General features: G+C 41.8%; 1 protein-coding gene across 2 annotated transcripts in view; it reads right to left on the bottom strand.

Moving 5' to 3' along the window:
• Positions 1 to 12,153, bottom strand: part of SLC9A9 (solute carrier family 9 member A9) — a 570,416-nt gene that overhangs the window by 78,032 nt on the left and 480,231 nt on the right. The gene's annotated exons all lie outside the window — the stretch shown is intronic.

Raw genomic sequence — 12,153 nt, 5'->3', positions numbered from 1 at the left:
TAAATAACATGTGGACAGTGTAAAAGTTCCTCCCCTCTGTTGGTAGCAACGGATCTCTATTGATATGAAAATTGAAATCACTGATTAGCAAAACAATGTTGATTTCCCACCAAGTTATGGGTTCGGCGGGGTGGGTCATACTGGTGACGCTGGGCTCCCCAGATCCCGCACTGATCCGGAAGGTGCACCCCACCTCGGCCAGCAGTGCGCTTGCCAGGTGGCAGAACTGGCCCAGGTGCTCCACCAGCCTAGTGGTTCTGGGTGGACTAGATGCCCTATCCTCTCGCACGTGGGCGCTCCATTTCCGTTCCCTTCGTCTGCCCGGCTGCCCAGTCGTACCCCTTTTCAGACTCCCTGTCCTGTCCTCCTAGGGTCTGCGGGGTCCTGGAGGCAGGCATGGAGCCCGTTCCAGTTCCTGGGCACAGCCCCTGCTCTGCCTCAGGCGCCCACATCCCCCCAGCTTTTCTTCCTCACCTGTGCTCCCTGCACGCCTGACTGTTTTCATTTCATGACATGGGAGGGAGAGTAATTCAGAGGACATCCTGAGACAGAGCCTTCAAAATACTTTAAAAAATGCTGGAGGCGCAATTTCTGGAAAGCAAAATTTGGCCAAGTATTGACCCCGGGAGAGGAGAGAAAGGGAAGGGGAGGGAAGGGGAAGGAGGAGGATGGAGGGAAGGGGAAAGGGGAGAGAGGCAAACGTTTGCCCCCTGATCCCAGGCCAGGACCCCAGTAGGACTAGCATGAGCCGAGGATGGCCCACCTGCACTGTAAACCAACACAGACTCAGGGCAGGAGAACAAAAGGATAACGTTTTGTAAATAGGAGGCAAGATGTTTGTGACTGGAGTGAGCTCGTTTTATTTTCAGTTCCGTGCCAAGTGGTAGGGGGTGGAGTGTATTCGCTTCAAATCTCACATTCAACGTGGGGACGTGGGGACGAAGCTGAAAGGGACAGTCATTGTCCTTTTCTGAGGAATGTGCCTAACAGTCACCTCATCAGACCTGAATTCGGAATAAATGGCACCTGGAAATATCTCTTTCTCATTAATCTTCATCTAAAAGTAGACAGTTAAGTGGTTTAGATATTATTTTGCGATATTAATTTGTTATTAATGGCAAATATTTTAGGGTGTGGTTAGTTGCATTTTCTTGGGTGTCAAGCATACAGTGTTTCCTGAAAATCATAAAATAATTCCTTCTGTTCCTAGCAGGAGTGACGTATCCCATTGTCTTGTTATAATAAACATCAACAGCAAATTATCCCTTTGAATGTTTCAAGTGTGACTTTTAATTAAACATATTAACCTGATGTATCATCATTCGAGCAGTAACTAAAATAAGATTATAAGCATTTTCAACTTTTGAATGCCCGCAGAACATGAAAAGCACTTTATGAGGCCTGCGTTAATGCATATTTCATTGTCATGTAATTCTATATTAGATATTCCACTTATGCATGGAGCCCAAAGAGTTTCTGCTCTGTAGTCATGCTGATTTAAATGAGTAAACCACAAGCAATCATGAAAATTTAACTCTGTATCTCAGAGTTGTTGTGCTTATAAAAAATTTGGGGGGTGCAGAATTTCATCTTTAGTTAGTAGAGAGTCCGGCACTGATGTTTCAGGTGGGATAGGGTGAGAAGGAGGGATGCACTGTTTCTTCTTCACACTAACTGATTAGGGATAATCCCGATCATACGTGGACAGCCTGTCAGGTCTGCTGCTCTGAGCATGCAGCAGGGCTGGGTTGCATGCGGCGGGGTGGTGAGGGGCTGGTGGGCTGCTGACCACATGGGGAAGAAGAGCATGTGTAACAGACATGCAGAAAGAGACCCCGAGAATTAGATGCACGGCACTCTGTAGGGCTGCCATTAACTATCCTGCACAATATTACTAATAGACCTTTTACAATTTTTATAGCTTTCTGAGTTATTTTTGAGTCAGTGCTAGCATTCAGTTATTTCCTGTTGAATAAGGAACAAAACAGGCCTAAAGACTGAAAGGAAAAGGTGCTGTGGGGAGTGATCTCTCCAGATGGAAGTTTTCTGGCAGATTGTGATTTGTGACTCAGAATGAGCCCAGTTCACTGTGCCATATGGATGGCAGCAGAGCCTGTAGACACGGACTCAGTCACTCAGCAGACTTCTGAATTCCTACTATGCATCAGTTACTAGCTGGGCGTTGGGAAACCAAAAAATGAGTGAGCGATGGTATCTGCTGCCAAGGATTTCATTCATTTGTTTATTAATTCATTCATCCATCAACATTTATGGAGCATGAATGATGTGCATTGTATATTAGGGACTGGAATATGTAAACATAGTGTAAATTACCATATGGTATTATGACAAAGGCAGTTATAAAGATAGGGAAAAAATGCTTCACAAGCATAGAGGTGCAGAGAGAGACTAATTTTATCTGGTATAGTCATAGGAATTCTCCCGGATGAGGTGACATTCATCCTGAATCTTGAAGATGGATTAAGGAATTAAGGGTGGGGGAAAGAAGGGCAAGGCCATTTCTGGGAAAGAACCAGCATGAGTAAATCCTGGAGTTAAGGATTCATGCTTGAGAGGAAAAGAAGAAAAGAAGTAATTGTGGGTATAGCTTGTGGCTTCATAGGCAGGAAATGCAGCTAGAAATAACCTGTGCAAGATCTTCTGTGTCATGTTAGAGCTTTAGCTTTATTCCATTTACCAGGAATGGGAAATCCCAGAGCTCTCCCCTTTCTGTCCTCATGGCAGATGTCCCCAGTCTGCCATGAATGGTGTTCTTTCCTGCTGAGCCCAGGCCAACCCTGGACTCGTCTACACAGATCTTTAGGAAGTCACCACCAACTTACTGGAACTGCTATTTAAGAGAAGTAAGTATATTTACAATCTTTGCTACAGGAAAGGAAGCTAACTAAGGTTTTTAAATATAGGAGTGACAAGGTCAAATTTGATTGTTGGGAAGACTGTTTCACTAATGCATTAGAGAATGGATTGGAGGGGGGAGAATCTTGAATCAGGAAAACTAATACTGAACTATTTGACAATTGAAGCCATTTGTTCTTAATCTGGGTGTGCACTAAAATACTTGGGTGCTTGTTAAAAATCTCTTAGATCTGCTTAGGCCCCACCCTAGCCCAGTGAGCCCAAGATTCATGTATGCCCAGGCATTGAGATCCACTTCTAGGTATTAGTTAATGAGAACATTTATTAACAGAAGAGGTGTTATCCTCCTTCAAGGAAAGGAGAGAAGATGACTTGGGGAAGATGGGAAAGGATTTGCCACTGTTTGGTCTTGACTCAGACAGCACATTAATAATGGTCATGCTGTCTTGGCGGCCTATATACATCTGCTGATTTATCGATACATCGTTTCATTTAACCCCCCACCTTGTAATATGGATGTATTATCCCCAATTTATGGCTGAGATAACCAAGTCTCAGAGTCCTTATTAACTTGCTTAATCCTGGGGCAATCTGATGCCAAAAGTTAGATTCTTCTTACTCCTCCATGTTACTTTTAGATCTTTTATTTAAATCACACGTGAAACACAGGAAACATATTAGAAGAAACAGGGCAGTTGGGGAGTGTGTTGTCAGTCTCGACCATGATCAAGTTCACTTTTAGGAAGTAAAACCTCTTGCTGTGAAGGAGGCTGTGCTGGCCCTTTGGACCAGTAAATGGGTGATTTTACATCTATTGTAGTCTTTTTGGGGAAGACTGGTGAGAACAGGAGCATTTCTGTCTGGGTCAGAACAAGGTCATTCCTACCTGTGCTTCCACTGTGTGTCCTGGTTGGCCCAAATTCCCAGTGTATGCACTTCGCATGCTGACCCTGACTAGGTATATTTACCTGGTTTGTGGCTCCTGTGAACAAACAGTACAAAGAAACCTCTAAAATTAAGAAACACTTTGGCTCATTTAAATGTCCTTTTGCAAATGTCTTGGATTTGATTCACTGATTGTTTTTTAGCAACTAAACAATGCTCCGTGGCTGCCTAATTACCTGGATTGTCTCAGAACTAGTCGGCAGGCAACTAGAGGTGGCAGTAGGATTCACAGGAAACACTAAAGTCTTACTTGGGCTGAAACTTCAATTCTAGAATCTCTCTACACAACTAAGGCAGCTATAATAGCCAATGCCCATGCTCTGTGTCTAACTCAACCTGTATCTCACCTACAAGCCAGCAGCCTGCTTCCTGGCCTGGGTGGCAGACAGTCTATGAAGGTTGGGCTGGAGGAGGGGCATGTTACTGCAGCCAGGTAAGCCCCATGGCTTGCCCTGATAACGAAACACACCAACAGTGGAATGCGCAACAGAGTGCAGAATTCCTAATTCCAAGTCTAATACCTTTGATTGTCAGATTGTTTTAATTACTAGCAATGGAGCTAAGTAAGGGGCATTTTATTTCTTTGTTATGGCTTACTCTCTTGACAAAATCTTATGTATTTCGTTAGCACCTGCTGTTTTTACTATTGGAAGGAGACCCTAGAACCTTGGCTTTCCATCCATGTTCTGTGGAGACTTGAAAGTCCTTGGTGGATGAGACGGACCTCAGTGGATGTCACGGAGAGAAGAGGGTGGCAGAGAGGGTTCGACTTTAGGCTCTAGGATGTTCATCCCATCTTCAACCAGAGAAGTTTTGCTTTTATTAATTTTATATTTGAGAAAAAAAGAAAAGGCTACAATTGGTGTGAAGAGCCCTGCACAAGACATAAGAAATCTCTGGGTAAAACATTTGCATATGTCAATCAATTGGATTTTTTTCAATTTTAATCATCTGGAAATTCAGTTTTGTTCCTGTACATGTCTGGAAAAAGTGGCCTGAACATAGCAGAAAAGAGTTGTCACAAAGCTTAGGAACTTGACTCTCAGGAGAGGTCTGGATCTGTCTGCAGGCCCTTATACCATGGCCAATGGACTTAAAATGGGTTTAAAGGTCAGGCTTCTGATTTAATAATCATGGTTACTAGATTTCAACAGCATATATCAGCAGAGAGCTGTTGGAAGCTGACATACTTTAAAATAATAGATGCCACAGCAGAGGAAGTGAGTTAAGACTTAGTCACCCACTGTACTGGAGGGACTATCTCATGGTAGATGAAAGTGTAGACTCTGGAATCTAACAGTTTTTGGTTTATGACCGAATTTGGCTGCTTACTTGCTTTGTGACCTTGAGCCTCAGTGTTCTTTTCTGTACAGTGGGCATAGTAGTGGTCAGGTTCTTTTTGAATCTGACAGGGCAGTGTCTTCATAGGACTTCTGGACTTGCCCAAAGCTTTTCCGTGGACCTGCTATAGTGGAATCCCTGGGACACTGGTTAAACATACAGATCCCTTGGCCCTACCCCCAGGCTGTTTGAATCAGAATCTTTGGGGAGAGGTCCAGTGATCTGAATTTTTAACCAATGCCCCAGGGGATTCTGAACTGCTTCCATGTTTACAAACTACTACCTTAGAGGCAACTTGACAAGCCCTGATAAAGGTTCTTGGGGAATAAAGAATAGGAAGAGGAATCCCCAGCCTATGGTGACCCTGGCCTCGCACCCATTTCTCTTCCTTCTTAGACCTGTGTCCTCTCTGTTGGCAGGTCAGAACCCATTGACACTTCTTGTCAGGGCCAGAATGAAGCCAGCCCTGATCCCGTGAAGGAGAGTCACATGCTTTTTGCTTTTCTATCATTCAGGGAAAGGGTGAAGGAAGCAAGAAGGCATCCTTGAATGCCAATTAAGTGACTTTTGTATATGAGACACATGTGAATGTCTCTTTAAATAAAAAAAAATATGATATGCATGTATATTTGGAGAGGTATGGAATGTATACTTGTCCCAGGCTGAAAACTGGCTACACTGTCGTAGTGGTCCTGGAGAGTTTCCAGAAACAGAAGAGCTCTCATTCTGACTGCAGTGTCAAAGTATTGTGGTTGTCAATCCAGTTCTACCTAAATATGTCTTAAGAGGCTTCATTATAAATGAAACGGAATCCTGTTTTCTGTAATACTTCAGTTTACACAAAAAGTGTGGCAAAAAGAAGGACGTCGTAAACATTTTGGGCCTGATTCTGTCTTTGTGTTTTTGTGTGTCAGACTGAAAATCCTGACAGGCAGAGAGGGCAGTGGTTTATTTAAAAAACACCTTTGTGAATCCCGTAGAGAGTGGGAGGGGATCAGGTGGGAGCCAACTAGCTCTGCTTAATCACTTGTTTTTGATTTAACTCATTCCTGGCCTAAATTGTGTGTACAGATCTTGGGAAATGCACACATATATTTTTAGATGGTTCTTTAAAAATAACGACACATTTGACTGCACCCCAAACCAGGTAACAGCCTTACAGGTGCTTGCTTCCACTCACACCAGCAGCTGGGCAGAGAAAAAATTAGAATGGTCCAGGGCAAATCAATCACCTTTATGTTAAAAAAAACCAATTTAATGCAACCTGAAGATTGTATGTCTAGGCTGTCAAGTTATTAAAATAATGATGAATGTGGGTATGGTTTGGCAGTATTATGACAACAGTTTATACCAATTTGAAGATTAGAAAACAGAGATTGGAAAAAGTTAAGTGACTTGTCCAAGTCTCTCAGTTATTAATTGAAAGAGACAGGGGTCTGAACCCATGTGTTTTGAATACAAAACCCTTCTAAGTTCCACAATGTCAGACTACCTTTAAGTTATAGCATAGAAGAATGCTATATGATCTGAAAATTTGTTCACTTCTGTGTCTGGCATTGCTGGAATTATAGCCAAGGAGTTGTTGAGACTGCTGGAAACCTTCCGATTGCATAATTTAAATCTTGCTGCCTCCCACACAAGGCTCTGTGTCAACCAACGGCCTGAAGGATGACATTTTGGCTTCCTTATGCCCCTATCTGCCACCAACGGTTTCACTCTCAATCATCGTCCACAATTGTTTGTGAGTCCCCTGGAGTTCCACCTTGCTCTATCTCACCATCTTCCCTCCTGCTGTAGAGCTTCATCGCGCAGCTCCTGGGACAGTCACCTTCAGCTTCCTTCACCACTAGTATGCGTTGGCTGTCACGTATTTTTGTAATTAATTACAATTTGCACAGCTGCATATGAGCTGAGTGGTTGGAGGAAAGAAGGGCAGCTTCCAGCTCTCTTGCTCACCTACTCGGCTCAAGCCGTCCTTGTGGGAGGATTTTCGCTGTTTTAGTTTCAGGTTAATTCTCGCTCAGTGCACAGCATTCCTTTCCCTCCTACCTCCCTTTATGTCCCATTCCCTCCTTCTACATTGACATACTACTTTGATTCTAACCTGAATAAATTACCTTCAGATCCTTTTCACTGATGTTCTTCAGACTTTGCATCACATTATGTTGCCAGATGATTGGAAACTATTGCTGTGCCTGATGAGCAATGGTTGTGAATAAAAGAGCAGACTGTTGAGGTATCCCCTGACTTCTCCACGTCACATCTACTCTGATGACTTCCTTTCCTGTTCCAAAGCCAAGGTTGGCTGCGTTCAGTTCTGATCATTAGATTCACATTAACAGCTATTGCTCAATTCATTGTTTTCTTATAATTATTAACATAACTCTGGAAGTGACAATTGCTTCTGTAAAAAGGATGGTGCTGTCTGAATTATGGGGTGTGCTACATACAATTACAGCTCTCAAAAAGGTGTTAACTGACATGGAAAAATAAAGCAACCCGGTCAAAGACTAATGCATAGGAAAAGTCTCAAAAGCATTAAGGGCCTAAAGTGAGAACTTTTGCATTGTGACATTGTAACCAAAATAATAAGTGACTTGGAATCATGGGTGATTAAACTCATGTTAGAAGACCTCGGTGCTATTATATCATGCTTAGTCCCCTGGGCACTCTTGCACATGGTCAGCCAACAAACTATAATTTCATGCTTGACTAGCCTAACACAGACTTAGTTTCCAGATTCTGTGCACACCAGACCAAGCCACAACAATTAAGTAAAAAGCAAATAAGTAAATAAAACAGTAGGCAGATATCAAACTACAATGGCCAACATCAACCTGAAATAGAGCAAGTGTCTTGGTGAAATCCATTAGTGATTTTATTATTGCTTACCTGAAGGACTTTTTCGATTACCTGCTGACTCAGCATTTACTAAACATTTACTAGAACACCTGCACTCTGCCAGGTATCGGGGTAGGCCTTGCCACTATCATGGTGAGAAAATAGGTCCTAATGAGTGGTTGGAGTTTCTCGATGGAAAACCAGATGGGTCCGCATCTCAACTTCTCTGTATCTAGTGCAGTCTTTGAAGAGACTCTTTCAAAGAGGTTTCGGGTCAGGTCTATGGCAGCTTTCCCTGGGATCTCTGCACCTTCTTCAAGACTTCTGCTGGAAAGGGGGCACTAATCCCTTCTCAGACACAATTCATAATAATTATATGCCCTTACTGTACTAAGTACTGCTCTGGCTGGTAGCAGAATAATAATTAAAGCTGAAAAGGATACTTAATTCTAAGAAAACTCTGTAAGAAATCTTTAACAAAATTATTAAGACTATCCCTCTCATCATCTTTTAGGTTGAAAAGTCTGTGCAAATGTCTTTTGGTACTTACATTGAATATAAACAATTCTTTGGGTGTTTCTCAGGGTAGAATTAATTTGGTATGATCGGGAGATGACTTTCTTTAAGTAGGATATTTTTCACTCTTCTTTAGTGTTGCTGTTCTGCAGGCCTTTTGGTGCACAGGACGTACAGGTGCCTAGTTCCTGTGCACGTTGGGTTATGAGAATGTACACCTGCAATGGGACCAGTGTGGGAGCCTCCAATGCCTGACATTGAAGATATGCAGTGTGGGGATCTTGGCGGGATCCAGGGTAGGATTTAAAAACAATCATCAATTCATAACTGGATTGAATAACAAAAGGGGATAAGATGGTCATTCTAGGTCTCAGGTGTTCAATGCAAATTTACACCGGAGAGTGAAAGGTGCTGAAGGACATCCTGAAGAATCATTATTGGGTATCTATGATACACAACTTCCAGGAGGAGACAAGTTGCTTGCCATGGTATTATGAGCAAGAAAAGCTGTGCAAAATGATTGGGGAAAGATGTGGAGAGAAGTAACATTAGCTTCAGACACCAAATTGAGAATTAAACTTTTTTAATTTTAAGGAATTTTTAAACGCTGCTTAAGTAATTTGAAAATATATTCTTTTACTAAAACTACTCCAATAAGCAAATAAAGAAAGTGATGCTATATGGTGTTAGTGATTGAAATCATTCACAAGGATGTGATATATTATAATACTTAATATTACGGAAAATCATAAATTTATCATATTTTCTCTATCATGCTTACTCCCACAGACACGAATGGATTCAGATTGTATGGAGCCTGAAGTTTACCCCATTCAAGGGATTAGCCTTAACAAAAAGAATATTAACTTTTGAATATAAAATGAGGACAAATCCCTTACATGGGGTTGTGTGTCATTGATTCTTGGGAACCCACCTCTGGACGTACAGCTGTGCTGTGGGAAGCCAGACCATGGAAGGGCCCGGCACCGTGCCACCTCAGGGGTGTGGAAACGAGGACTCTAATGTTCACACTTAACGTTCACAGCAAAGCACAGCTGAGTGCTTTGCTGACCATCTTCGAAGCTGCTTGCTGACCCCTTAGTATGGAAACTCTCAGCAAAATAAATGCAAGACTTCTGCTTCCTCATGACCAGCAGTCCCTGATCCAGAATTTACTGACCCGGAAGACTCCTCTTGGGGCTACTTGTAAAGTTTATTGCGATGTATTACTGTTTATCTTTGAATTACCTTAGATTCAAAACACCCCACCCAACGCCAGCATCTATGTAGCAACTAGAGCATCACCCATGAATAAAATAGTTTTCAAGGCCAAACAGCTACCAAGAATTAGATTTGTCAAGATTAACTTAAGTAAGTTGTTAAAAGTAAGCAATGCTTGTAGACATATACCTGTAGCTACTATAACATATCACCTTATTTCAAAAGACCAAGCAAACTGAAAACTTGCTATAGAAATTCCTACTGGGGATGTTTGAAAACTTAGGAGGGGTATGGTGTCAAGTGCAAGTTCAAGCTTGGGCATATGTGGCATGCACACTCGTGTGAAGGCACACACACGTCTCTCCTGAAAGATTATTTTGTCTTTCTATCTTATTTCTCTTTGAACATATTGTCAAAACAATTCTCCAAAGCTAGATAATATAATCCTCAAATGCTAGTAATATAAAAATGACTGTAGGGGTGGACAGTGGCTCAGTTGGTTAGAGCGCGAGCTCTGGGCAAATGGGGATGCTGGTTCGATTCCCACATGGGCCAGAGAGCTGTGCCCTCCGCAACTAGAATGAAGTCAATGAGCTGCCGCTCAGCTTCCGGGTGGCCAGATGGCTCAGTTAGTTAGTTGGAGCACGTCCTCTCAACTACAAGGTTGCTGGTTCAACTCCTGCAAGGAATGGTGGGCTGTGCCCCCTGTAACTAACAACGACAACTAATAATGGCAACTGGACCTGGAGTTGAGCTGTGCCCTCCACACTAAGATTGAAAGGACAACAACTTGACTTGGAAAAAATCCTGGAAGTACACACTGTTCCCCAATAAAGTCCTGTTCCCCTTCCCCAATAAAATCTTTTTTAAAAAAATGACTGTAATAATATAAGTGGTACCATTGCCGTCCATGGCACTGACACTTTTACTGTTTCTCAAATCTGTAGCTATCCCATTTTCTCATCATTATTGCTTTATTCATTAAAATGACCAACATGAGCAGCTTTGACAACCAGAGGAGGAGATAACGGTTTGACCTTAATAGATGGTTTGTCTGTGCAGGCATCCCATAGACTTAATATCAAAGAGTTTATGGATGTTTATTCCCTTGATTCTCTTCTTCTTTACCATAAAAGAGAGCAATTGCACGTAATCACATGCACATAAGGACACACGTGGTAGGAAACAAATTCCTTTTTGTGGTGATAGAAACAGGAAAGCATTCTTTTAAAATTATTTTCTTTGTCTAGGCAAAGCATGAGAATGGAGGGCAAGAGTAAGTCAATTCACAGAATGAGATGTTCTACCAAAGAGGAAAAAAAAGTAATTTTCAACAGCTAAGAGAAAACTGCCACAAGTGATAGTCGATCAAATCGATGACATGGCTTCATCATGTTGTCTCGGATTCAACAAGAAAGTGTTTTGGAGAGTAAACTGCAGGAGTTCCTATTGTGTCCCCTCAAAATGAATTTAAAGTGTCTGCTGGAACTTGGAGGGCTGTGAAGGTGGTGTGCCTACCATTGATTCTTTTGATGGTGTCAAAGATGATTCAGGGTTACATATAAAAGGAAGCACTTCAGTCTTCTACTCAGACATTAAAAATGACAGAGAATATAAATTTTCACCTAGGTTATTTACCCATGCTGCCTTGGAAGCATGGTTCGAGGACCCATGAGTTCCCATGTAAGGCATCTCTATGTGTGATCTGAGCTCTGCACAAGCTCCTGCGCTGACTACCTGTGCAATGTTATATTTAAATGAGCAGCCAGGTGTAGTGATCAATGATCTGAACAGCTTGCAAGTTACGGCTGTACGAATGGCTTGCCCATCAAACCCACATAACTCCCAAAATAATTATAATTCTCGCCTTTGGGCTGAAAACGATTTAAGTGAAAGATTATTTACAAAGGGAGCAGCAGGAAGAAGAATTATGTAAATTAGATTCATTAAATGGACATATTCACTCACAGTTCATTTTGGGATAATTTATGCCAGTTTTCTCTGATGTCATCTGTTGTTCAGGTTAATAATTAGTCATGCTCGTTATTAACTGCTGGTGGTTGCTTTGTATTTTGGCAGAGGGTGACGCATTATTTGGGAAAGCTCCTATGAATATTGAGCTTTCAATATAAGTACAAGGTTTTTGCAAAACTGCAACTCTTATTTTCTAAAACAATTCAATATCCTGATGCTTTTAGTTCTGTATCGTCAGGAGGCTTTGCAGAAAACTATGTCTCTCTTAGCCAAGACCGAAGGAGAATAGGCTAAAATGTTCATTCTAACTCTGTAGTGCTTTCTGCTTAGAACTAAACATAATATTTTAAAATACACTGAGAGGTATCTCGTTTATAGGCTAAGTTACAAATCTCTTGAGAAATCCAATATGATGATGATGTCTATTTACAATACTTT

Source organism: Rhinolophus sinicus, linkage group LG01 (genome assembly GCF_036562045.2).
Source record: "Rhinolophus sinicus isolate RSC01 linkage group LG01, ASM3656204v1, whole genome shotgun sequence".
Taxonomy (NCBI): Eukaryota; Metazoa; Chordata; class Mammalia; order Chiroptera; family Rhinolophidae; genus Rhinolophus; species Rhinolophus sinicus.
Note: the sequence above shows the minus strand (reverse complement) of the source record. Positions and strands in the feature narration are given on the sequence as shown.